Source organism: Haemorhous mexicanus, chromosome 24 (assembly GCF_027477595.1).
Source record: "Haemorhous mexicanus isolate bHaeMex1 chromosome 24, bHaeMex1.pri, whole genome shotgun sequence".
Taxonomy (NCBI): Eukaryota; Metazoa; Chordata; class Aves; order Passeriformes; family Fringillidae; genus Haemorhous; species Haemorhous mexicanus.
This window is the reverse complement of record NC_082364.1, coordinates 2,080,919-2,107,320: the sequence shown is the minus strand read 5'-3', so window position 1 is coordinate 2,107,320 and position 26,402 is coordinate 2,080,919. Positions and strand designations below refer to the sequence as shown.

The following is a 26,402-nucleotide window of genomic DNA, read 5'->3' as shown; positions in this document are numbered from 1 at the left end:
ATGAAATGGAAGCTGCAAGGGCTGAGAGAAATAAAAGTGATTCTGAGGCTTGCTGCAGCTTTTCAGCTCTCTGATGAGACATTATTGGCTGATCTCCTACACAGCTGCTCCCTGCTGAATAGGCAAATCCCACCTCCCGTGCCACTGGCCACCAACCAATGTGGCAATAAATGCAAGTTTTGGGGTTTTTTTTTCAGTTGATGTGAATTATTTGGGGATTTTTTTTTTTTTTTTTTTTTTGCCTAAGGAATACAAGGTGATTTATCCAAAACTGCATTTAGATGGACAAATCCCCTCTTTGCTGTCTCATCCCTACCTAAGGGGGCAGCTGAGGGTGGCCCAGTGCAGTGACCACCACCCTACAGCCAAGTGGGTCAGGACTATTTAATACCAAAAACTGGGGAGAAATATTTTATTTCTTCAGCAATAAATGCTCCTTTTCCCCAAGTGCTAGTTCAGAATGGAGGAAAACATTCAGTTTTGAAATGCCTCAATGAAATTTAATTTTTGGTTTGAATCAACAGCTTCACTCGGTGCCATTTTAATGCTATTTTATGCTGAAATGTCAATTGGAAACTAACATTTTAAAATGTCAAAACATTTCACGTCTGCAGACGGTGCCGATAGTTTTTTGCTTCCATGTGTCCAAACAGAAAATGCTTTTGGAATTTTACCATGGAAAGGAAAAAAAAATTTAAAAAAAAATATATACATATATATAAATCAATATTTTGACTTCTTGGAATGAAAACAAAGTTAAAATACAATATTTCCTCTAGGATGCAAACAATATTTTCTGACAAGCTGTAATCACCAAAAAGCAATCTGAGCCAAATATTTGCTACCACAGTCTGTTCTAGCTTGATGGCAAGAGAAGAGAAAGAGATTTTTGATATTGTAGCCTCTCTGAACTCGTTTTTTGCCAATTCTTTCCAGGGTGCAGGAAGCTCTTTCCACCACACAGAACCACTTCCAAGGCACTGATTTTCCTTAATAGTGGGGAAAATAGCCTGAAAAAATAATGGTTCTCTCCTCTAAAAAAGGAGAATTTGGGAGGGATTTGAATTTTGGGGGGGATTTGAATTTTGGGGGGGTTTTCCCTGTATTTTGCACTGATGATACCTTACCCCCACCAGTTTTGGGGAACTGGGGGGGAAATGGAACTGGGAGGTTTTTCCCCCACTGCAGGGGACACGTGCACAGGGTGTGGGGGTTTATGCAATGTAAATGCAATCATCCAGTGATCTAACCTTTTAAATTCCTGCCTTGCCCGTGCGTTACCAAAAAAAAAAACAAATGGGGAAAAAAAATTGGAAAAGAAAGCAAATAGAAGACAAGCAATCCAGGGCAGTCACAGTAAAGAAAAAAAAAATAGATTTTTGCTTATTTTTCTGGTTCCAGGGGCAGGGTGCAGCCATAGAGCTGGAAAATGGGATGAAAACTGGTACTTTTGGTAGTTTTTATCAGCCAAGTTTCTCGCTCCAAATCTCACAGCTCCATCATCCCTGATGGTGCAGCTCAGCCACCCTCCATCACCTTTCCATCTCCTCCAAATTTCTATTTTTCTCCTTTTTTTCCAGCCCAGGCTCCAGCCCCGCACGGGGAATAAGCGCAATTATCTCGTCTCACCACATTTTTCCAGCTCTGCCTGAGGTTTAATTAAAGCCAAGAGAAAAACACAGAGGAGCAGCTCTGGGTTCTGATATCACCCCACCACATGTGGCAGGGAGAGGGGGAAAAAATGGGAGGGGAAAAAACACATAGAGAAAAAAAAAAAAAACAGGAAAAAAAACCCCACCCCCTTCATCATCGACTTTTTAATTTAGCAAAGCTTCCTGGATATTGCTGCCTCATCACATTTCCTTTAAATAAATATAAATATATATATATGTAGCTATGCAGGTGTCCATGAATATATGGACAGGAGGATGTGCACACACCCTATCTCTATTAAAAGAATATATATATAAATATAAGTGCAGCCTAATCCCCTGTAATCTCCTTGAATTACACCTCAACCACCCTCCACACAGGTGACCTTTCCACAAAAGGCTGTTTCTATGCCAACAGCATTGTTTGAGTCAGGCAAGAGAAAAAATACAGCACAATAATCTGTAATTTTTCCTTAATTCAGTGTTTTCACCCACGCTGAGGAGTCAGTTGATGCTAGGAACACCCTGGTCACAGGAGAAAAAGAGTATTAAAAATTAATTAATATCTAGGATTTGAATATGAAGGGAAGTGGGTTGTAACCTTGGGCCAATCTAGATTTTGACTAAATTTCTGGAATTGTTTTTTCAGTGTAATTCCCCTCATTTGGGGGTTTAGGAGCAAAATCCTACAGTTTTCAGGTCCTTTCCATCTTGAAATCTGCATTTCTCTCTCCTGCTGTATCTCATCTTGCCATCACAATCCACAGGTATCAGTTCCTACCAGCAAGTCCATTTATGGAAAAGTCACAAAATCTCCATTTTTTCCCCATTTTTACTGTTTTTTGAGGAATTCCACCAAGTAGTTCATCTCCAGTGGGGAAAAAAAAAATAAAATTACCACGGATAACAGATCTGAAACGCTTGAGAAATTGTTCTAACATGAACCAAGCCAGCAAACAATGTCAGGTAGTAAGGGGTTATGAGATTTGACTGAGCAAAACCAGCTCAATGTAAATAATTTCCCAGAGAAAAAGACTCTTTTGGGTCTAGATAATGTTACTGCATTTAAAATTAGGGATATTTTCCCTCATTTTTTCAGTTCCTACAGTTCCAACTCAGCCCATAAAGCTCATCCCAAAACGGAGAATCTAACAACGATACAGAGAAAGAAAAATGAGATTTTTCCAGCACAAGTTTTGGTGTATTTTGAGAGTGAAACAAGGACCCATTGACTGTTGGGTTGAAGCATCCCCAAAATTGTATTTTTCTGGTTTGTTGAGGAAGGGACAACCTCCAGATTCCTGCATATTCTTCTTATTGGCTGGTGGGGATTTATTTCTGTGTTTCTTCTGACCCAACCCCAACATCTTCGTGGGTCCCAGAGGGAAAACATTTCCCAACAGATCCATCTCACGAGCGCTGAACCAAGAGGATAAAAATACCGGTTGCCATGGGAACATAAACTCTGGAGTTTGAAAATACCAGAATTAAACCTTACACTAATTTCGATCCTTAAATCCCTGGGTTTGCATCTGTGTTTTGGTGGGGAGCAAAAAAACCTAAATTTCAAGACCTCTGCCAGGGTTTAACATCCTTACGGATATTTTCCCACAGCTGGATGCATCCCCAAGTCAGGAATACATTTATAAATTTTAAAATTGAAATGCAGAGTTAATTTTAAAATAGAAATTATTTTCTAATTGAATAACAATTTTATAATTTAATAAGATACATTATTCTCTAATTCAATCATCTAAGTGAATTTTAAATTAAAAACAAGAATTAGTCCTGGCTTGTGGAATCACCTCTCACCATCCAGCCTTGGAATCTGCCCCATGGATAATTCCTGGGATCAGGGCAAGGAATTGATCATCCAGGGCCAAGAGATACAAAATTCATTTCTGCATCTTTCTTTTTAAAAAAAAAAAGCTTCTGAGATTAACTTTACTTGCTCAAAATACACTGCAATCCGTTAAGAAATATTTAATAATAATAATAATAATAATAATAATAATAATAATAATAATAATAATCTGGCCCCAGAGCTAATGATGCTCAGGCAGAGAATCCCCAGCTCAGTGGCAGCAAGAGCTTCCAAAAGGTTTAATGCAACTTTTGGAGTTGGTGTTGAGTGAAACTGCTCAGCCCAAGTAGGGAAAAGCCACACTCAAAGGAAAATAAATCATGTTTTACTCATTAATAAGGAGTAAATTTGGGATCACCAGCACAGGGAATGTTCTGCTAGGCAGAGCTGAGTGATAATAAAAGGATCATGAGTGAGGAGGGGACATCAATATTCCTCACCACAAAGGAAGATTCCAATCATTAAACTTGAGTTTCCAAAGGAAAAATTGAAGAGGGAATCCCCTCCCAGTATCAGAAAAACTGAGTTTTTCTGCATCTAATCAGAGTTAACTATCAGAGTTACTGCAACTAATTAGTTGGCAAGGACAATAAAACTGCTTTATGCCAGCACCAGAGGAGTGCTGAGGGCTGGCAGGGTTTCCATGGGGGCCTCTGGGTTTGTTGGATGCTTTTCCAACACTGTCCCAAGTCTCTGGAGCTTTGGAAGAGCTGAATCAGTTCAACCTCAACCAGTTTACCAAGGGTTAAGTTTCCTTCAAACACAATTCAGGCTGATGCTTTGGACTCCCCCCAGTCCCAGCTGCAAAACTTCAGGTGACAGAGACAACGTGGCACCCTGGTGCTGCCACAAATAACAATTCCCACTGTCTTTTCTCCCAAAACAGCAGGAATGCTGCATAATTTCATTTCTCCAGAGGACCAAGGCACAATCCTGCTGCATTTTGAGGAAAATCTCAGTTTTGGGGCGTTGTTGATGTTAGTGGGACTCTCTGTCTGGTGGAGAAGCAACCGCGGGGATTTACTTACCCAGGCGACGCTTTCCTGTGGCAGCAATATCCCCCCAAACCCCCAAAACTGGCGGAAAAACAAGCCTGTGGGCCCAAAAAGGGGTTTTTTCACCTCGAATTCCTTGCTGGGAGAGGAGGCCTGGCTGCTTGCATGCCTCCACATTAAAAAAAAAACCAAAAAGCTAAAAAAGCATGAAAAAGCGAAAAGGAAAGAAAAGCAAGAAAAAGCGGAGGAAAAGCAAAACAACAAAAAAGCGAGGGAAAGGTGTGGGGGCAGAGCAAGGAAAAGCAGGAAAAAAGCAAGCAAAAGGCAAGCTCCTTGGTGCAGTTTGGGAAAAAGAGCAGCTTTCCCATCGCCCCACAATCCCTCGCTGGCCCCCAGTGGGCTTGTGCAAACACCATCGAGCGGCCGCGCTGGCCACGCTCCTGGGGCTGGGGTTTTAAATAAATACCAGAGCCAGCAGCAGCCAGGGCAGGGGGAGAGGCTGGACCCCCATCCCAGCAGGGAATCTGCCTGTGGAGGATGCTCAGAGGTGGATCTGGCGGAATCTGTTTCTCCCAAATGTGTGAAAATGTGATTTTCCAGGTAGCGCTGGAAGGGCGAACTTGGTTTCAAAGGGAAAGGGAGTGAATAGGTTGGGTATGGTATATATGTGTATATCAGAATAATTAGGGTTGGGTATGGTATATATGTGTATATCAGAATAATTAGGGTTGGGTATGGTATATATGTGTATATCAGAATTGGGGTTGGGTATGGTATATATGTGCATATCAGAATAATTAGGGCTGGGTATGGTATATATGTGTATATCAGAATAATTAGGGTTGGGTATGGTATATATGTGTATATCAGAATAACTAGGGTTGGGTATGGATGGTATATATGTGTATATCAGAATAACTAGGGTTGGGTATGGTATATATGTGTATATCAGAATAATTAGGGTTGGGTATGGTATATATGTGTATATCAGAATAATTAGGGCTGGGTATGGTATATATGTGTATATCCAGAATTAGGGCTGGGTATGGTATATATGTGTATATCAGAATAATTAGGGCTGGGTATGGTATATATGTGTATATCAGAATTAGGGCTGGGTATGGTATATATGTGTATATCAGAATAATTAGGGTTGGGTATGGTATATATGTGTATATCCAGAATTAGGGTTGGGTATGGTATATATGTGTATATCAGAATAATTAGGGCTGGGTATGGATGGTATATATGTGTATATCAGAATAACTAGGGTTGGGTATGGTATATATGTGTATATCAGAATAACTAGGGTTGGGTATGGTATATATGTGTATATCAGAATAATTAGGGCTGGGTATGGTATATTTGTGTATATCAGAATAATTAGGGTTGGGTATGGTATATATGTGTATATCAGAATAACTAGGGTTGGGTATGGTATATATGTGTATATCCAGAATTAGGGTTGGGTATGGTATATATGTGTATATCAGAATAACTAGGGTTGGGTATGGTATATATGTGTATATCAGAATAATTAGGGCTGGGTATGGTATATATGTGTATATCCAGAATTAGGGCTGGGTATGGTATATATGTGTATATCAGAATAATTAGGGTTGGGTATGGTATATATGTGTATATCAGAATAATTAGGGTTGGGTATGGTATATATGTGTATATCAGAATTAGGGTTGGGTATGGTATATATGTGTATATCAGAATAATTAGGGCTGGGTATGGTATATATGTGTATATCAGAATAATTAGGGCTGGGTATGGTATATATGTGTATATCAGAATAACTAGGGTTGGGTATGGTATATATGTGTATATCAGAATAATTAGGGTTGGGTATGGTATATATGTGTATATCAGAATAATTAGGGTTGGGTATGGTATATATGTGTATATCAGAATAATTAGGGCTGGGTATGGTATATATGTGTATATCAGAATTAGGGCTGGGTATGGTATATATGTGTATATCCAGAATTAGGGTTGGGTATGGTATATATGTGTATATCAGAATAATTAGGGCTGGGTATGGTATATATGTGTATATCCAGAATAAATCTGGGGGAGTTTTATTCCAAATTAGGCAGAAATTCAAGGTATGATTATGGCAGAGGGAGAGGGGGGAGGCCACCACATCACCTAATGCCACTGTGCATCTTATATTATATATTTTATATCACATATGTTTTATGTTATAGATTACATTAATAGAAGTTTAGATGTTCTCTAGTATTACATATTATAATTGTTATATAAATGTTATATATAATATTCATGTCATATGTGTTATATATGTTATAAATGTTTTATGTTATACATATTACATAATATATTGGGATAATATGTATTAGTTATATTCCAATTATAGATTATACATTAATCTATTTTATATCATACAATACCTAATGTTATATATATGTTATATAAAATATACATGTTATAGGTGTTATATATGTTATAAATGTTATGTAATATCTATTACATAATAGAACACTATTCATTACTTATATTCCAATTATAGATTATACATTAATCTATTTTATATCATACAATACTTAATATAATATAATATACATGTTATATGTGTTATATATAAGTTATAAATGTTATATATATTACATAATATATTGGAATAATATTTATTACTCATCTTCCAATTATAGACTATACATTAATCTATATCATACAATACTTAATGTTATATATATGTTATATATAATATACATGTTATTTCTGTTATATATATGTTATAATCATTGTATGTTATATATATTACATAATATATTGGGGTAAAATTTATTACTTATATTCCAATTATAGATTATACATTAATCTATCTTATATCATACAATACTCCATATTATATATATGTTATATATAATATACATGTCATTTCTGTTATATATATATATGTTATACACATTTTATATATTTCATAATATATTGGAGTAATATTTATTACTTATATTCCAGTAACAGATTATACATTAATCTATTTTATATCATACAATACTCAATGTTATATATATGTTATATATAATATACATGTCATATGTGTTATATATATGTTATATATATTACATAAGATGTTGGAGTAACATGTATTAGTTATATTCCAATTATAGATTAGATATTAATCTATTTTATATCATACAATACTCAATGTTATATATAATATTGATGTTATATGTGTTACATATGTTATAAATGTTATACATATTACATAATATACTGGAGTAATATGTATTAGTTTTATTTCAATTATAGATTAGACATTAATTTATTTTATATCATATGATACTCATTATAAAATATGGGAACAATAAATGATTTAGTCTCTATTATTTCCTTACATGGTTACGTATCTATGATCTATAGGTAAGCTTTCCTTATGATTATATATCTATGATGTGAATAACCTCTATCTTGTGTTATTCTAATGTCTATTGCCCATCATTGCCATATATTTGTCTGATGTGAGGTGTAACAGATGGATTTATCTACGTGTGAGCTTCAGGATTTTCTTGGGTATTTAGTGGGGAAAAGGTCTTTTCCCAGAGGTACCTGCTGGGGCTGGGACCACTGGAAAATCCCTGCAGAACAGAGATCTGGGGGGGATGTGGCCCTTGCACACCTGGCAAGGGAAGATGCTGACAGCTGTTTGCAACCTCTGGCACTGAACCCCTGAAAACTCCACTGCATCATTTCAGGGAGGCTTTCAGTGCCAAAAAAAAAAAAAAAAAAAATTTAAAAAAATGCCCTTATTGAGCATCAACCTCACAAGCTGAAATTTGGTGCCTTTCCCCATCCCAAATTCTTACCTGGACCTGGTTTCAGCCCATCCCAGCTAAAAAAGAAGTCAATAAAGGGAAGATGAAAAGCTATTTATTAGGATTGATAACAATCATTAAAACTGGCTGGGTAGGAAAGCACAATTCTGCTCCAGAGAAGGAAGAAGGGAAAATGCAAATTCTGCATGAAAAGAAGATATTTCCCTAATCGCCCCAATCAAATGCTGGTGCAATTATCTGTGGCCAACCCAACGGGTTAAAATTATCCTCTTCATCTCCGGACACAGTGAGGAGCCGAAAAAATGTTTCATTTTAATAAAAATGAAATCTGGACCCTGCAGAAAGCAGCTTCGCTAATGACGTGTTTACACAGAAAAAGACAATTTCTATTTAATGGTGATTACTAGAGAGAAGAAATTAAAGTTCCCAGAGTCTGTGGGTTAGGGATAATGGGAAGAAAGTTATTGAGGGTGTGTAAATCAGGGGAGCTGGATGTGGGAATGGCCACGCGTGTGGACAGCTCAGTGCACACAGCTCTGCTTCCCCAGGTCTTAGTGGGCAAAAAGGGATGTTTTGCTATGCAGATTTATGTGCCTCTGTGTGTGTTTGCATATATGCAAATTTATTGCACTGCAAATGTGCAAAGGCATGGGGAAAACTGGGAGGTGTGGGTGGTGTGCAAACGTGCACCTGGGAATGCACGTGGAAACGGGCACACACCTGTGCAGACACAGCCTGGGGGCCAAGGCACATCTGTGAGCAGCCAATGCACGTGGCAGCACGCACAGAAATGCAACAACGCCCCAGGAACACGCACAGGAAAAAGCAAACACGCATGGGACACACGTGTGCAAACACACATGCAGATCTGCAAATGCACACAGACCCGGGGCCAGCACACCAACAGCCACAAGGCAAAAAGCATCCCTGCTGTACCCCCTGGCTGCACTCCTGGGATCCCACTCGGAGTTTAAAAAGTGCAAAATAGGGTTTGATCCTGAAGCTGTGCCAGAATTTCAGGTTTTGGCTCCCCAGGTGAGCGGCGCAGATCCTTCCTATTCCTTCTACTTATTTAATTAATTTTTAATTATGGCTCTCCTTTGAAATTATTTTTTCAGGAGAAAAAAATTATGAATTTCTTTCCGAAGAAGCCAAGACAAGATCTTTTCACACCCATCTCCCGCCTAGGATGAATTAAGTTTTGGGGTTCCTCTTTGTGCCAGAGCCATTTCCATCCCGTGCCGACCTGTGCAAACCCATCCCGGGGCCAAATCACTCCAACGTCAGCCTTTAATGTCTGCTCCTTCCTAGAGCAGAGCAAACATCTGCAGAACAAGCCCAGATGTGAGCGGTGCTCTCCCCCCTCCTTGAGGAATTTCAGCTCCAAGGCACATAATAAGGCAGCGTCTGGGATGGTTTAATAATAGTAAAATGAGAATCGCTCCCGAAGCAGAGTGAAGGGCACACTCGCCAGGAGCTCTGCAAAACAAAAACCAGCCCCGAGCTGGAGTCTCGGGGGAACACTTGGATCAGAGGAACAGTAAACAACGCACAGAAATGCAACTTAATTATCTTTACAACCCAAGTACACACCCGGCTGCGGCGGCTCTGCACGGAGGTGGGAGCAGAGAGGTGCCGGCATCCCCACGCTGAAGCTGCAGCATCCCCACAAAGCCAGGAAAAAAGGCTTTTCTGCAAAGTTCTGCTTGAATTTGCACTCAAGAGATGAAAACAACAGGGTTGATGTGGGATTGGGGATGCTCAGCCTGACTTCTTATTCAGCTCGGTAAAACACAGCTTGGTGGGAATTTTGGGCTCATTCTTTTAAGGAAAACAAACTCTTGGCTTGACCTTGTCAGGTCTCACTGCATGCATGACCACCGTGCCCCCTGCACTGACAGCAGCTGGGGAACTGCTACTCCTCTCTCACCAGGATGCTCTTCCACAAAAACTGCTGCAAAAAATGGGAATGGGCAGGAAAAAAAGCCCATATATATATATATATATATATATATATATATATATATATATACACATTTATAACCTGGAAATTGTGTTAATGTAAACTGAGGATGCTGAAGAGGAGAGAAGTGATGTTTGAAATCACAGTGTGGGAATGGTGTCAAGTCAGGGAGGGTGGAAAGGACCAAACCAAGGATGCTGGGCAGGATTAGCTCAAGGATACAAGAATCAATCCATGGATGTTGGCTCTTATCAAACTAAAACTTCCAGCTAAATACAAAATGAGGATGCCCACAAGGGTCAAGCTAAGACCACGCCTGAGATCAGGTTCAAGAACATCCAAGAACATTCAATGCATCCAGCACGCAACCTCAAGGTGCATAAATCCATGGAACCTGCTAAGATGCACCCACTGGATGCACTTCCTGAGGCAAATGCAGAGAAAGTGGCCGAGCCACTCTCCATCACATTTGAGAAGTTGCAGTCTGCACTGAATGGAAAAACAACCAGAGGAGAAAGGGAAAAACAACCAGAGAAGCTCTTGGGGTGCAGGTGGGGGGGAGCTGGACAGGCCCTGGCCCAGAACCCCCCTGTGCTGGGCTGATCCCCAGCCTGGGCAGCAGGGCAGGGGGGATTCTGCCCCTCTGCCCCCCAGGTGAGACCCCACCTGCAGAGCTCCAGCTCGGGGCTCCCAGCACAGGAAGGAGCTGGAGCTGCTGGAGCCCAGAGGAGGCCACGGAGCTGCTCCAAGGGCTGGAGCCCCTCTGCTCTGGAGCCAGGCTGGGAGAGCTGGGGGTGCTCAGCTGGAGAGGAGAAGGCTCCAGGAGAGCTCAGAGCCCCTGGCAGGGCCTGAAGGGGCTCCAGGAGAGCTGGAGAGGGGCTGGGGACAAGGGATGGAGGGACAGGGAATGGCTCCCACTGCCAGAGGGCAGGGATGGATGGGATATTGAGCAGGAATTGTTCCCTGGGAGGGTGGGCAGGCCCTGGCACAGGGTGCCCAGAGCAGCTGTGGCTGCCCCTGGATCCCTGGCAGTGCCCAAGGCCAGGCTGGGCAGGGCTGGGAGCAGCCTGGGACAGTGGGAGGTGTCCCTGCCATGGCAGGGGTGGAACAAGATGAGCTTTAAGGTCCCTTCCAACCCAAACCATTCTGGGATTCTGTGACAGTTAAAATTAAACCAAAATCCTGTCTGGGCCCAAACCAGGGATGTCAGCTGGGATCAATCCAGGGATGCTGGAACCAGCCAAGGCCACTAGCAGAGCAAACTGAAGATGTGGCCAGGACTAAAGCAAAGACACTGGCCTGAAGCAAAGCTCAGCAACTCTCCATTTTCATCCAGCTTTTTTAAAAATGCTGATCTTGATGTCTCCCAGGCTGCCAACAGCCTGGCAAGGTCCTGCAGCCCTCCTCAGCCCCTCCAGCAAGGCAGGAATGGGGTTTTTTATAACCTGACTGAACTAGCTGGGACAAACAGAGAGGTTTTCTGGCACAGCTGGGATCACAAAGGTCCAGCTCACTGCTGGCTGCAGGGCTGAGGGCAGCCTGGGGCTGTCTGCATGGTGCAGCCATGCCTGGAAGTCAGCTCAGCTCCCCCAGAGCCCCGGGGCTGTTCCTACCCATGGAGTTTTCCACAAAAATCATCTGTTGCTGCCATTTAGCTCATGACACAGCTCAAGCACATAAATTTAGTGATGTTTTGCTCAAAAATTGCTTTTTATCGAAAACTTCTCGCAGAACACACTGCTAGTAACTTCTGCACCCTGCACAGGGTTTGGTTGTTAAATGGTGATGCTCCTTCCCAAGGGAAATTCAGCTTTCAACTAAGACTTCCAGCAACCCCAAACCAACCAAAACCTTCCCAAAACTCTGTATTTACTTCTTGAGCTCATCTGAAAACCTCAGGATTTGGGTGTTTTTTGGGGCTGGGTTTTTTTTGACACCTGTCTCTATTGGCAAATGAGATGGCTGAAGTGGAGAGTAATCCAGTCTTTACCCAGATTCAAAAATAAAATTCTTAAAAAGCCTCATGCTCTGAAATTCACTTCACTGCTTTTTTAATTCTTCTATATTATAAAAAACAGGTGCTTTTTTCCTGGAAACATAAAATCTTTCACCACTCCCTTGGCACACCTGAGCTAGATTTAAGCCTCAGAAGTAACACCAGGAAAGAGAAAGCTGCAAAAAATCGTGGATTTCCTGCAGACCCAACAGCAATGCAACAGCTGCAGGAAAAAACCCAGTCCCCAACCACCCTCCCAGTTACACCCAGTGTCCAAACTGGAAATAATTCCTCTGCTCAGCTTTCAGCACAAGGAAGCCACATTGCAATATCTTTCTGCCCTGGGATGAAGATAAATTAAGACCTAAGTGTTGCTAAAGCCCCATTCAATGCTGCATCCTAAAAAAGAATTAATTTGCAAATGGATTTCTAATGACTTTAACAAGGCTGCAGCTCTGACAGGGGCAGATGTGATGCTCTGCAACCCCTCCAGCCTCTTTTTCCACACATTTAAGTGCTGCAATGTCACAGTCCAGCCCTGGAGAAGTTTGGGCCACAGTTCTACGAGCTTTGTGCTTAATGAGGGGTAACTAATTAAAGTTGGGAAGTGATGACTTCGTCAGGAGACCCTGCACCAAGTCTGTCCCAGGGTTTTTTGGGAAGTGAGCATCCCTGGCCGTCTGGTCACTCATCCCAGCAAGGTCACACCTGCACTAATTAAAGATTTTGGCTCATGGGGTTGCACCAGCCTGGCACCATCAAGGCTCTCCACTGAAACAATCCCAAAAAATATCCTGAATTATTCTGATGGTTAAAATGGTGCTTGCATTCCCAGAGCCAGGGAGGCACAAGCAAAGATATGGATGCTCTTAAAACCTTCAGAAATACAGAGGGTTGTAAGCTGGGAGGGATGCAAGCCCCAAACCCAGCTGTTCTGTCCAATACACCGAGGATGAGGATGCTACAGAAACAAGGATGAGGATCCAGCCTGGCTGGGTGCCAGGTGAGGAGGAGCCCCAAAAGGACAGGGTGGAAATGAGCCAGAGCAATCAAGGCAGGGAATGGAGAGCTGGTGGCACCCGGCGCTGGGTAATGGAGCTCTGCAGCAGCAGCTGGCAGCACTGTGCTGAAAAATCCACAATTTCACCCCAAAGCAGATGCTGAAACACCAGGAGCAACCCCAAAAATGCCGGGAGCAATCCCAAGCCCTGACCAGGATGGCCCCAAATATAAAATACCCAGCAAAATAATAAAATAGGCCCCTAAATTCGTAAAATCTCCTCCCCCCAGTGAGAAAAATACCCCAAAATAGAATAAAACACCTCCAAATCAATTAGAAATTAAAATTAAGAGATACCTCAAATAAATTGTAGAATACAGAAAAAATAAAGTGCTTCAAAAAAATAACAAAGTACTCCCAAAATATTACATTCCCAAAATCAGAGAATGCTCAAAATAACTAACAAAATATCCCAAAATAGAATAAAACACCTCCAAATAAATAAAAAAAAAATAAAATTAGGAAATACCTCCAAATAAATTATAGAATACAGAAAAAATAAAATGCTTGAAAAAAATAACAAAATACTCCCAAAATATTACATTCCCAAAATCACAGAATGCTCCAAATAAGTAACAAAATATCCCAAAATAGAATAAAACACCTCCAAATTAAAAAAAAATTAAAACTAAAAAATACCCCCAAATAGATTATGGAATACAGAAAAAATAAAATGCTTCAAAAAAAAAAACAAAATACTCCCAAAATATTACATTCCCTAAATCACAGAATGCCCCAAATAAGTAACAAAATCTCCCCAAAATAATAAAATGCTCCAAATAAATAACAAAATAGCCCCAAAATAATAAAACAGCCAAAGTAAATGATAAAATAATCCCAAGTAAATAACAAAGCCCACAAATAACCAACAAACTACATCTCAAAAGCAATAAATAATAAAATAAATTGAGTAATTATTAAAATATACCCCAGATGCTCAAACAGCCCAAGTCTCTGCCCCAGCCTTCTGCAGCAAAGACAACTCTCAGTTGAAAACCACACACATTTCTCTCCTTTGCCCCAAATCAGAAGCTGAAACCCAGCTTCAAACCTTGCCCAAGCTGCCACCACTGCCCCCAGTTTGGCCACCCCAATTTTAGGGGTTTTTCTGCTTTCTAAACCTCCAATGAATTAAATCAAACCTGGGGTGGCCCCATCAGGAGGTGTCCCCCCAGTTCTGTCACCACTAATTTTAGACAGCTGTAGAAGGTGCCTAAAAATGCCTTGTCATCAAATAGTCTAAGGGTTTCTATTTGTAATGATATTAATCACTGGAATTTTTGTGGTTTAATTGCAACTTGAGGTAAGAGTGCATTAAATGTTATATCAGGAGTTTATAATATAAACTCTTTTATACAAGATTATATGTATAGGATTTCTTGATTTACAGTTTAAGCTTGTGAGGGATAAGGAGAGCCCTTAAGAGGTGGAAAAGCTACAGAGAAAATGGATTTTTGGGATTGGGGATTGATAAATAGAGTGTATTTTGATGTGTGAACTATTTATCCACAACCAGGAAAAGGCCAGGAAAAACACACACAGAGTGCTGGAAGGGCTTGGAGGTCAGGGAGGGCCTTAAAAAAAAACATTTTGCAATTTTTAAATGATTTTTCTCTCCTTTTATCTCATAGGGAAGTAAGGGTGAGCAGCTCATGGCTGGGAGAGGCAATTTCCCACGGCTCCTGCAGTTCAATATTTCCAACAATATATTTACATTGAGACATCCTCGCTCCTATGTCCAAATTTATTATTTTCTTAAATTTATTATTTTCTTTTTTAAATATTTTTTTTCTCATGGGGCACAGGCAGTTTTTAGGGGAGGCACTGGATGTGTGCAAGGCAGAGCTGCAGAAACCTGGGATGCAATGCTCAGTGAAGGATGCAGTGCCAGTCAAGAGGTGTTCAGAGGCATTTTAAATTTAAAAAAAAGGGATTTTTCCTGAGATAATACAAGATTAGCTCCCCTGGTTTGGTGGGCAAATCCATATTTCAGTGGTTTAACACCCAGAAGAGTTGGAGTTGTAGCATGATGAATATGCAAAGAGCAGCATCCAAGATAAAGATAATTGGACCATTAAAAAAAAAAAAAAAATATATATATATATATATATATTTACATTTTTATATATTTATCTAGAAATTATTTATATTTTTATTATATAGTTATACAGTTAGATAGATATTTATATATTTATATTTAGATATATATACACATTAAAAGAACATTTATATACCCATCCCATACATATAGAGAGGATGTTAGGAGTGAAAGAAGACAGAAAGAGGACAGGTAGAAAAAATATATGTATATATTGGATTAATATCTTGTATCTATTATACCTTATATTTCCAATGGATATAATACTAAATGTATATAATAGTGTGGCTGTAAGGATATAATATATGCAGTGAATTCATGCAATATTTCCAGTGGGATATAATGTAATATATCCAATCTATTCCATGTATATTCAATATATTCAATGTATATTCAACATATTCAGTGTATACTCAATATATTAAAATTTATTAAATTTATATTCGATATATTCATTGTATATATATATATATACATATACATATATATACATATACATATATATACATATACATATATATATATATATATATATATATATATATATATATATATATATATATATATATATCCCGTGTGTGTGTATGTGTGTGTGTGTATAAAAAATTCAAAATAATCATCCAACATAACCCAATAGATGGATATAATGTAATATATCCAATATATTCAATGTATATTAGAGGTCTGTATCTATATCTATCTCCCATATAAATATATAAATATACATACATATCCTATATATATCTCCCATATATCTCCCATGTGTTTGTATGTATATATATATATATATATATATATATATATATATATATACATAATTCAAAATAATCATCCAACATAATCCAGTAGACTAATATAATGTAATATATCCAATATATTTATAGATCTGTAGCTATATTTATCTCCCATATAAATACATAAATATATAAATATATAAATACACATATATATATCCTATACATATGTCCCATATATATATAGATATCCCATGTTTGTGTGTATATATATATATATATATATAAAATTCAAAATAATCATCCAACATAATCCAATAGATGAATACAATGTAATATATATAATATAGTCAATGTATATTATAGATCTGTAGGTATATCTATCTCCCATATAAATATATAAATATATATATATCTCCTATCTATATCTCCCATATATATATATCTCCCATGTGTTTGCATGTATATATATATATTTCAAAATAATCACCCAACATAATCCAATAGATGGATATAATGCAATATATCCAATATATTCAATGTATATTATAGATCTGTATCTATATCTAGCTCCCATATAAACATATAAATATATAAAAAATATATATATCCTATCTATATCTCCCATATATATATATATCTCCTATGTGTTTGTATGTATATATATATTTTTCAAAATAATCACCCAACATAATCCAGTAGATGGATATAATGTAATATATCCAATTGATTCAATGTATATTATAGATCTGTATCTATATCTATCTCCCATATAAATATATAAATATATATACATATCTTATATATATATCCCATATATATCCCATGTGTTTGTATGTATATATATATATAATTCAAAATAATCATCCAATATAATCCAATAGATGGATATAATGTAATATATCCAACACACTCAATGTGTATTCAACATATATATTTATATATAATATCCACTATGATGGATCCAATGGCTGGATACAGTGGAATAGAGGTACTAGAAACTGTATATTTCATATAAATATATATATACACATATATATATTAATATAGATAGGTATAGATATAGATATAGATATATAGATATAGATATATTTATGACTTCCATAAGCATTAACCCCTTCTGCTGCTGCTTTTCATTTCTTTGTCAAACTTTCACAGCACCCCAGCTTTTATGGAGTTTTTGGCTTTCTCTCCTCCCACCCTCTGGTGAAACTCAGCATTTTCTGTGATCACATTAAAGCTTTTCCCCTCCGTTTTGGGTGCACCGTGCTGCCAAACCCAGCTATTCTGGAAATGCAGCAGGTGGGACACTGCAGAAATCAAACTGGCCATTCTGACCTGCTTTTCCAAATCTTCTCCAGCTACACAAGCACCTGCTAATTGTGGGGGTGGCTCTGGCTCTGACTGAATTTTGCTTTTTTGAAGGGCTTTTCCTGGGTCCCCAGCTGGATTTCCCTTTGCCACCAAGCCCCACTCCCACATCTGTGCCAGGATGCTCCAGCCCTGAGCACCATCCAATGGCCAGGGGTTGGAATTTGCTTTTCAAAATAAAAAATCCCCCAAAATACCAAAAATAAACGTCTTGGGGGAATTGATTTTTGTTTAATATTTAAAAAAAATCATTTCCCTGAGCTGTGACTCCACATGGTACCACGATGGATCCCAGGTCCATCCCAGCACCTGAAACACATCTACATCCCCCAAGAGAAGGGAAAAGGAAGAGAAAGGATGGGGGGAAAAGGAGAGAAATTTCAAAATCAAAAGGTTTTTAGAAATAAAAATAACACTCCAATAATATCTGCTTGAGGAACCCAGTGAGACTCCAAAATCCAACCAAAACCCCCAAAAGCTTTGACTCCACCCCTGCCTGTGGGGCCAATTTCTGGAAGCAGAAATGGATATTTTACAGCAATAAATAGATGATATTGAGAAATATATATATAGCTAGATCTATAGTATTTCTAATTCATGTTATTATAAATAACATATATAAAAACATAATAAATAGCAAGGCAATAATAAATACATAACAAATAGCAAGGTAATAATTCCTTATTATACCAAGCATTATATAGCAATCTAATACCTATTCTATAATCAGTATATCACTATATATCAAGCATTATAAATAAATATATCAATGTGAATAGATCCTAATCAACTCCTGTGATACAGGATTATGCCATGTAGTTATTTAATTATTTATCAATATTTGTGGGTTGCATTCACTCATTACAGGTTATACATCAACGTTATGTAGCAAACATTTCTATACTAATATTTATGGCAATGAATAGAATTTATCAGTATATACACAGCAAAAAAAAAAAGAAAGAAAAAGAAGGAAGCTTTTTGCAAATTAGAGGCAATTTAGATAAAAAACCATTTTTAAAAATTCTACAAAAAATTTTGGGAAAAACCCACTTAACACCCAAGCAATGCCACGAACACCCAGCAGCCAAACCCCCCTCCAAGCCCAGCACACCGGGGCGAGCCACCCCAATCAGATAAAAGAACTTGTTTAAATCTCTTCTTTTTTAATCTTTTTTTGTTTTTTTTTTTTTTTTTTTTTTTGCCCACAGAGCTGGAGCTGGGAATCCATTAGCCTTTAATGAAGTGAAACCCTCATCTTGCCGGAGCCACCTCATTTAGCGCAATTGTTTCGCAGCCATTACGGAAAGACAATTACAAGGAAGCGGCGAGAGTAATTGGAAATGCTGGCAGGAGTTGGGCGAAATGATAATAAATAAAAATATTCCCCCTAATAAGCTTGCCAGGAGGGGGGTGGGCTGGAGAAAATCAACATAATTAGAACTGAACCTCGGTGAGGAAAAACAGACAGCGGGGTGGCGAGCGCTCGGCATGGAGGAGCGGGGGGAAAGTGGAGAAAACTTTGGGTTTTTACTCAAAAACCAGCAGGGAAAAGATTTCCCCCCACCTGTAAGCAGCTTTCAGGAGGGAAAGAAATGGTTGGAAGGGGAGATGATGTCCACAGGGATGCCTGTGGTGCTCCTCCATCACCTGGTCCAGGCTGGAATTAAAGCCAAAAAAAACCCAAAGTGAAATGGTTTTTTGCTCAGAGGATGTCATGGAGGAGCATCACTGGGTAACAGGAATTTCTCCTCATCAGATGGGGGGAAATAAAATTATTTTCGTAAAACACAAATATTTTTGCAAAATACAATTATTTTTGTAAAACCTGCATTATTTACATTAAGAGCAGAAAGCATTAAGGACCAGGATTTGGGGGAAAAGGGATCAATCGTACTCAAACCCCAACACAAGTAGCTGGAATTAAAGCCAAAAAAATCCCAAAGTGAAATGGTTTTTTGCTCACAGGACGTCATGGAGGAGCATCAGTGGGTAACAGGAATTTCTCCTCATCAGATGGGGGGAAATAAAATTATTTTCATAAAATACAATTATTTTTGCAAAATACAACTGCTTTTGTAAAACCTGCAATATTTACATTAAGAGCAGAAAGCATTAAGGACCAGGATTTGGGGGAAAAGGGATCAATTGTACTCAAACCCCAACACAAGTAGCTGGAATTAAAGCCAAAAAAAAGCTACAAAGTGAAATAGTTTTTTGCTCACAGGACATCATTGAGGAGCATCATTGGGTAACAGGAATTTCTCCTCATCAGATGGGGGGAAATACAAATATTTTTGTAAAATACAAATATTTTTGCAAAATACAATTATTTTTGTAAAACCTGCATTATTTACATTAAGAGCAGAAAACATGAGGGACATGGATTTGGGGGGGAAGGGATCAATTGTACTCAAACCCCAACACAAGTAGCTGGAATTAAAGCCAAAAAAAGCTTGAAAGCCAAATTAAAGCCAAAAAAAAAGCTCCAAAGTGAAATGGTTTTTTGCTCACAGGATGTCATGGAGGAGCATCAGTGGGTAACAGGAATTTCTCCTCATCAGATGGGGGGAAATACAAATATTTTTGTAAAATACAAATATTTTTGCAAAATACAATTATTTTTGTAAAACCTGCATTATTTACATTAAGAGTAGAAAGCATTGAGGACCTGGATTTGGGGGCAAAGGGATCAATCGTACTCAAACCCCAACACAAGTAGCTGGAATTAAAGCCAAAAAAACCCTCCAAAGTGAAATGGTTTTTTGCCTACAGGACATCATCGAGGAGCATCATTGGGTAACAGGAATTTCTCCTCATCAGATGGGGGGAAATAAAATTATTTTCATAAAATACAATTATTTTTGCAAAATACAATTATTTTTGTAAAACCTGCATTATTTACATTAAGAGCAGAAAGCATTAAGGACCAGGATTTGGGGGAAAAGGGATCAATCGTACTCAAACCCCAACACAAGTAGCTGGAATTAAAGCCAAAAAAAAGCTACAAAGTGAAATAGTTATTTGCTCACAGGACATCATCGAGGAGCATCATTGGGTAACAGGAATTTCTCCTCATCAGATGGGGGGAAATAAAATTATTTTCGTAAAATACAATTATTTTTGCAAAATGCAATTATTTTTGTAAAACCTGCATTATTTACATTAAGAGCAGAAAACATTAGGGACATGGATTTGGGGGGGAAGGGATCAATTGTACTCAAACCCCAACACAAGTAGCTGGAACTAAAGCCAAAAAAAGCTTGAAAGCCAAATTAAAGCCAAAAAAAAAGCTCCAAAGTGAAATGGTTTTTTGCTCACAGGATGTCATGGAAGAGCATCACTGGGTAACAAGGAATTTCTCCTCATCAGATGGGGGGAAATACAAATATTTTTGTAAAATACAAATATTTTTGCAAAATGCAATTGCTTTTGTAAAACCTGCATTATTTACATTAAGAGCAGCAAGCATTAAGGACCTGGATTTGGGGGCAAAGGATCAATCATACTCCAAACCCACCACAAGCAGCTGTTGGTGGGTTCCTTCTCTGCTCCTAAAATCCTTTCACTTTCCACCAAATAATCCCTGTCCCCTGCAAAACCATCCACACTCTGTTCCCACTCTCATCCCAACCCAATGATGCTTTAGCAGCTCCTCCTAAACAGTTTGCAGAAAAAAAAAAACAAACCACACATTAAAATTGGGGGTTTGCACCCAAAAAAAAGCCATTGAAGCAAAGATTTGCAGAAAAAGGGTCATTCAAGGAGGACATAGTACCCAAAAAAGTCCTTCAAATAGGGGTGGGACACTCAAAAATGTGTTTTTAGCAGTTCTCAGCAAGAAAAGAAGTCCTTAAAGCAGAGCTTTGCAGAAATCAGGTCCTTCCCATGGGGGTTTGAACTAAAGGCTGTCCAAAAGGGGTTTGTACCCCCAAAAAAACTCCCTCAAAAAAGGGTTTGCACCAGAAAATAGCCTTTAAAATAGAGGGTTTGAATCAAAACCAGTCCTTGCACCATGAAATGTCCTTTTAATGGGTGTCTGCACAAAAAAGTCTCTCAAACAGCAGCTTTGCACCAAAAACCACTTTCAATAGACAAAGAGGACTTTCAGCCAGGTGTTTGCAGCTCAAAAATGCCTCACACCAGGGGGCTTTACAAAAACACTTCCCCAGGACCTCTCCCCTCTGCAATATCTGCTACAAAATCCAGCTCCAAAGGGTTGGGATAGATCCCTATGCCAGCACAGAAAGGGGTTTCCCAAATCTAGAAAAATTCTGCAAGGGGAATTCTATTTCTCCTAAGAATTTCTGTTCTACTTGAACTGCTGGGGCAGGTGGGAAAAGCCAAAAATGCTGGGAGCAATCCCAAGCCCTGACCAGGATGGCCCCAAATATAAAATACCCAGCAAAAGAATCAAACAGGCCCCCAAATCCATAAAATATCCTCCTCCATGATAAAAATATCCCAAACTGGAATAAAACACCTCCAAAACAATTAAAACATTAAAATTTGAATTTTAAAAGACCCCAAATAGATTATGGAATACAGAAAAAAATTAAATGCTTCCAAAAAATAACAAAATACCCCCAAAATAATACAATACCCCAAATAAATAACAAAATACCCCCAAAATAATTAAATACTCAAAAGAAGTAACAAAATACCCTCAGAATAATAAAATGCTCCAAATAAATAACAGAATACCCTCAAAATAATAAAATGCTCCAAATAAATAACAGAATACCCTCAAAATAATAAAATGCTCCAAATAAATAACAAAATACCCCCAAAATAATAAAATAGCCAAAGTAAATGAGAAAATAATCCTAAGTAAATAACAAAAAAACCCAAATAAACAACAAACTGCATCTCAAAAATATTAAATTACTCCCCCAAATAATAAAATACATTGAATAATTATTAAAATATCCCCCCAAAAAGGTCAAACAGTCCAAATCTCTGCCCCAGCCCCCTGGAGCAAAGGCAACTTTCATTTAAAAACCACACACGTTTTTTTCCTTGCCAGTTCCCAACTCCGTTAAGATCATTATCACAGAATGGGAGCAGAGATAAAACATTTTTATTTTCTTTTCTCTCCCTTCCAGTGGGGTTTTTGAGCAGAGCATCCCCCACTCCCAGCTCTCGTGGAAGTCGGCTCATGTTGGGAGTTAATGTTTCGTTAATCCATAGGTTTTTTTGTTAATTTATTTTACTTTATTTTACTTTTCCATATTTCTCCTCAGTCACCAATTACTTTGCTCCCAAAGGGATTATTACAATTCTCCCTGTGAGTTTTTTAGCCTTGGTGCCTTCCAGAAGCCACAGGTGATGCTCATGCCACAATAACGTGTTATTAAATAATATTAAATTCTTTTAAATTATGTAAAATTCTTTCAAATACATTAAATGTTATTGAATAGCATAAAATATGAACACATCTTATTAAATATTCTGCAAAGCCATGTGCACAAATATTTAGGAGCTGTGAAATGCCTCCACCACCGAGCTGGGATGCTCCAGGTACCAGCAGGCTGAGTTCTGCTGAGAGGACAGTGGGCAAAGCTCTGGAAAATTGGGGGGAAATTGGGCTCTTTTGGGGCTTTTTAGACCAAAAAACCAAAATACTCCAGGTGGAGGAGTAGTGGAGTGTGGTGAGAGGGTGTGAGGGCAGGGGTGTGGGAGGAAAAGAGGGAGATGGAGCTGTGGGAGGAGTGTGCAAGGAGCGAGCACAGAGTGTGCACACCATGCCTCAAGGCTGAGCTTTTCTGCTTTTCAGAGCCTGAACTGGACAATTCCCAGCTCTGGACAATTCCCAGCTCTGGACAATCCCCAGCTCTGGACAATCCCCAGCTCTGGACAATTCCCAACTCTGGACAATTCCCAACTCTGGACAATCCCCAGCTCTGGACAATCCCCAGCTCTGGACAATTCCCAACTCTGGACAATTCCCAGCTCTGGACAATCCCCAGCTCTGGACAATCCCCAGCTCTGGACAATTCCCAACTCTGGACAATTCCCAGCTCTGGACAATCCCCAGCTCTGGACAATTCCCAACTCTGGACAATCCCCAGCTCTGGACAATTCCCAGCTCTGGACAATCCCCAGCTCTAACTCCTCACAGAGTGTTAGCTCTCTTCTCAGCCTGCTCAGCCAAAATAATCCTGCCAGGCCTGAGAACCAAGGACACCCAACAGCCTCAGGACACAAAAATTACAAATAAAAATGAATTAGGGAGGAGCAAACTGGGGGATGGGACTTCATTGCCCAAAGCTGAAATTGGAGAATTAACCCCTGATATGAAAATGGACCAAACTGAAATCTGCCTGAGAAACTGGAGCCCACTGTCCGTGCTGGGTGCAGCCCTGGGAGGCTCTGACTGCCCCAGGTGTGTCTGTTAAAGGCTTTCAGAAATTCCCACTTTGTTCTCCTAACTCTGTCTGGCCTCTGCTCCAGGCAGCAGCAGAGTGAGCAGCGAGGGAGCAAGGAGGGAGCAGGGAGTGTGCAAGTAGAGTGTGCAAGAATTCCCATTCCTTAAAATCCCATTAGATTTCCTAAAATTCACTTTTTTCTCCCAATAATAAAAAATAAGTCAATAGTATCCCATATTTAAATATACCGTCATAAATATTACATATATATGACTATGTATTTATAATATATCATATTATCTACATGTTTAACTATATATTATATATTAAAATAGTATATAGAATTTATATATATATTATTATATAAGATAGTATTACATTACATATATAATAATTATATATACATATATATATTATATGTATATATAATTATATGTATACATATATATAATTATATAATACTAATGTATAATTATATATACAATTACATTATGTATTATATATACAATATATAATTTTATATGTGTATTATATATACAATATACAATACATAGATATATGTATATATAATTATATGTATACATATATATAATTATATATAATTATATATACAATTATATTATGTATTATATATACAATATATAATTTTATACGTATTTTATATACAATATACAATACATATATATTATATGTATATATAATTATATATATTCCTATAAATAATTATATCTAATACTATTATATACATTTATATAATTATATTATATAATATAGTATGATATACATTCTATATTATGTATATTATTTTATATTATATTATTTTATATATTTATTTTCTATATACACACTATATATAATATGTAGACACACTATATAACTGTTATCTATTTATATATTTATAATATTATTTATTATATAAAACAAATACAGAAATACCAGAGCTCACCCTACACCTAATAATACTGTATACATATAATAGAGGCATCTATATTCTATATAGTCCATATAATATTTTATATTTTATAGTCTATATTGGCTATTACCATCATTCTCATGCACATTAAATATATTCTAAAGCCATATTAGATATTTTATATCTATCATAATCTACAATATCTCATATATCACAGATATTTTATACCACATTGTATATCGTATCACATATTTATATAACTACATGGATGATACGTAATTTATGGAAAACCCATGGTTCAGCTCCTATTTTATATAAAACATATGGATTTTAAATCCCAACCCTCAGTTCAGCCCCTACAGACACCCTGTAAAAAAATCCCAAACCAGAAGGATCACTTCCCATTGGAGAGAAAAGTGGAATAAAACACCTGGGATGGAATAGAACACCTGGGATGGAATAGAACACCTGGGATGCAATACATCTCCTTTCTGGATCTCAAGTGAGATCTACTGAGCAATAGCAGGATTGGGGAATTTGGGAATACCTCATTGACAAGGATCTGTTCCAGTCCTTTCCATCCTATTTAATCCAAAGTGAGTTTGCTCCGAGGTTCCCATGGAGGCTGGCAGAAACAGGAGCCTCGAGGAGAAAACCCAACACCTCGACACAGAGATGCACAACCTGGGGGTGAACGGGACTTCCCAGAACTGGCAAGAATTTCCTTCCTCAATTTCCTGAATTGATTTTCCTGATTCTGCAGAATTCTGCTGTCCTGGCATTGCAGCTCTTTGGAGAAAATCCAATTTATTCTTCAACAAATCCACTTTTGCTGCAACACCACAAGACACCAATGATGATTTTGGGGCCACTTTAGATCCTCAAAAGCTTTTCCCTGCTAAACCATCCCAGGTAAGCCAAACCCTCTGGAATTTGGTACTTGCACCAGAAATCCATCAATTCTTTGATGCACAATGTGTGACCACAAAGGGGTTGCAGGGAGCAACTCCTCTAAATTTTTGGGCGGGGGGGGATGGAAAATCCTTTTCAGGGTTGCAAGAATGAATTAATTTGCCAGAGCAGCGTTTGCATCCCGCATTCCCAGCGGGAATTTCGCAGTAGCCAAGTGGAAAGGTTTATTTAGCCGGGAGCGGCGCTGCCTTCACAAACATTTCCCCTTATCCAGCAGGGAGAACCTCACCAACCGAAAGGAGATTTAATTAGTGAAAATCTCGTTAGGCAAACGAAATTATCCGTAAGACAATCCCGCTCTGGACAGGGGGGTGATTAACCAGAGCCATTAATCGAGAGCGCTGCTCCGGGATGGGGGGGGCGCCGGGGGGACACCGCGGCCCCGCCCCCACCCCCTCCGTGCCCGCCGAAAAGCCCTTGAGCATCTCATCAGCTCACCTTGATTGCATCATGCAAATTGCAATTAGCTTTTCGTTCCATCACCCCAGAAAACAGGGGGAAAAAAAATAAAAGGTATTTTGGAGGTGCGGGCACAGCAAGCCCCGAAATTTGTGGGTGGTACCCACGGGATGCTGTGCCTGCATCCCACCGCGGAGCACCGAGTGAT

General features: G+C 38.4%; 1 protein-coding gene across 4 annotated transcripts in view; it reads right to left on the bottom strand.

Annotated features, from left to right (window-relative positions):
* The window catches only part of PKNOX2 (PBX/knotted 1 homeobox 2), a 103,591-nt gene that overhangs the window by 57,532 nt on the left and 19,657 nt on the right, over window positions 1–26,402 (bottom strand). The window lies entirely within an intron of this gene.